This window comes from Phoca vitulina, unplaced genomic scaffold (genome assembly GCF_004348235.1).
Source record: "Phoca vitulina isolate PV1807 unplaced genomic scaffold, GSC_HSeal_1.0 scaffold4, whole genome shotgun sequence".
Taxonomy (NCBI): Eukaryota; Metazoa; Chordata; class Mammalia; order Carnivora; family Phocidae; genus Phoca; species Phoca vitulina.
Genome location: NW_022589707.1, coordinates 63528013 through 63531167, shown reverse-complemented (window position 1 = coordinate 63531167; position 3155 = coordinate 63528013).

The following is a 3155-nucleotide window of genomic DNA, read 5'->3' as shown; positions in this document are numbered from 1 at the left end:
GAGAGGCGCCGCGCGGCCCTAGCTGCCGCACCGGGCCACAGCGCCACCTGCCGCTGCGGAGGAGAGGCGGGCGCCGGCGATCACCCGCCGTTCCCAGGCGTCTCCTGGTGGATTCCTGATCCTTACCACCCAGCCCAAGGCAGGCGGGCACTGCTCTTCGTCCAGCGGTCTCACCAACGACCCACTTCCGTTCGGCCTTGGACTGATTTACTTCCATTCCTGATGCGCTGAAATCCTCATTCTAGGGGATACGAAAATGATTCCAGTGCTTACTGTGGGCTTAACATAGTGCAAGTGCTGGCGGTAAAGTGACGACGAGGACAGACATGGTCCCTCAACAGAGTCCATCAGGTGGTGGGGGAGAAGACGGTGCTGTCATAGATGTTGCTAAAGAAATGGCCCTTTAAGTTCAGTTCCATTCATCCACCACCCATGCGTTTATTTCACACTAATTGTTGAAATCTATTTTGCGCAGTTCACTGATGAGGTGCCTGGAAGCTGGATAGGCTGCAGGACACAAAGACGATTAAGACACAAGCCCTGCCTTCAAAGCGCCTGTCTACAACCTGGTAGGGGAGATATACACACACAGGGCCAACTTTAGTGCACGATGTGTCGTAATAATGAAAGTACAATACTATAACTTGAAGGGAGTTGATCTGGGCTCCAGAGAGGGAGCCATTATATTTATTAAGTATTTATAGACATGGTTAAAGCTGGGCCACTCTGGGCCCATCTAAGCATGATGTCATTAGGAAGTAACTGAAAATCAACTTAGATCTTTTTTGGATTCTTGGAAAAAGGCAAAACAGGCTTACACTCATACACACATAAAAACTCCTTAAAATTATCTTTCCCAATGTCTGTCTCTCTCTCTCCTTCCCTTTCTCACACTGCATTGCACAACAGATGCTGCCCGCTCCCATTTTCTCTCAAAAATTTCCCCAAACTCTCTCAAATGTAGCCATTTGTGGTGCTACTCCTCAATAGATGTTCATTCTCCTGAGTAACCCATTTTGCTTTTTGCTGTGAATCTCATTTCTCCTCCTCCTCCATTACCCCTGATTGAAGCTGGGGACTGTCTGACCAAAGAGAGGCTTCTCTGTATGCACAAGAGGAAGAGAAGAATCTGTGAATAGTAAGGTTGGTTTTTTTTTTCATGGCTCAGTTACAGTGTTTTTAATATTCCAGGAACTTAACATACATTATTTCCAATGCTCCAACATAAACATGATAGCGATTGTGAAAGAATATAGTTTTTTTTTCTTTTTTCTTTTATTTTTTTAAAGATTTTATTTATTTGACAGAGAGAGACACAGCGAGAGAGGGAACACAAGCAGGGGGAGTGGGAGAGGGAGAAGCAGGCTTCCTGCCAAGCAGGGAGCCCAACGTGGGGCTCGATCCCAGGACCCTGGGATCATGACCCAAGCCCAAAGCAGACGCTTAACGACTGAGTAACTCAGGCGCCCCCCCCCCCCCTTTTTTTTTCCTTTTTAGCTCCTTCTTACCTTTGACTTCCTTTGGCTGGTTATACAAAGTACAGAGATTTTAAAAATATTATACTGCTATAATTCAACAGGAAATTTTTTGTTTCCTGTAGATATGTCCCCCTCTAGCAATGTACACAGCACTTTCCAGATGGCACATAGATCCCATGGGAGGACAGAGAAACAGGAAAATGACCTGTAGAAATAATGAGGAAGGCCAGAGCTATTGGGAGCTCATCTGAGTGGACTCCATAAAAACTGGATCGGTTCTGGCTTTCTCATAATACAACTTACAGTGACTCAATCAGAAGAATAAAGAAATGCTTTATCCATCCTCTATACAAGGGTGATCTGCTAATAAACACGTTTTCCTTCTAGCTATGGACCTATTCCTCCTCCCAAATGTCCTAGACGTGACTAAGCCATTACATTCCATTTTTCAGATGAGAAAAAACTGAGGCTAAGGTAAGCCAGGTAATTTGCCCCGGGTCCCATCTCTAGAAAGTGAAGAAGCTGGGGCTTCAAACAGGTGTGACAAACTTGAGAGCCTTTGCTTTCCTTACAATATCACACTGCTTTGGGGGGATGAGGGATAATTGAGAAGTAGCATTACAGGTGGATTGGGAAGGTGGGCATACTCCACAGAGGAGGCTTTAATTTATTTACTTACTTAACAGTCTTGAGGTCTTTTATTTTTTACACTTATCATGCCATGAATTCATAGGGAATGGGTTCCAGCAGCTCAGGCTCCTTTCCACTGGTTCTCACAAAGTGTGCTTCTCCAGCTGGAGCAGGCTGGCATTTCAGTTGAACCCAAGTACCTTTCTCTTTGGCTTCCTTTTTTTCCTGATAACACACTTCAGGAAGCCATCTTGGCTCTTTGAGTGCTTAATATACTCAATACGTACATTAAATCTCTTGGCAAGAATCTTACCTTTAACTTGTTTGCTTACAACCATGTCAACAGCATGCTGGGTAACATTGTAGACTCTTCCAGTTTTGCTATGGTAACGTTTGTGGGGCATTCCTTTTTGAACAGCGCCATTCTCCTGATGGCTACAATATCACCTTTCTTATAGATTGGCCAAAGGAACCACTCTGTGTTTTCTAAAAGGGCCTAGAGAACATAGAGTGGGTGTCTCTCCTCTTTCCCTTTGTGTTGGTCATTTTGGTGAATTACTGGAAGATGGTGGTTCCAGCCAAAAGGGAGCCGTTCACTTTAATTACATTTCCTTTTGTAAACCCGTGGTTCAGTGCTATTAATGGGCAGAGACAGTGGAAGTTACCAAGTACAGTGAGTCAGAAGGGAAAATTCCTGATGTTCATTAGAGCTTCAACTAAATCAATGCGTTATAATTTTACTATAATTCTCCTCTTGTTCCATCTCTACTGAGGTGACTCATGAGCTATGAAAGATCTTCTCCAATTATTTCAGGTTGGCTTTTGTTAGCAATGAAAGAGAACACCTTTAATTTTAAAAATTAACTTGATTCAGGTATAGCTTACATATAATAAAATTCACCAGTTTAAAATGTAGTTTGTTGAGTTTTGATAAACGCATAGTCATGTAAGTACCACGACAGTCAAAATATAGAACATTTTCATTTCTCTAAAAAGTTCCCTTGTGCCTTCTTGCAGTTAATCCCCTTCCCTGTCTCCCAGCCTGGG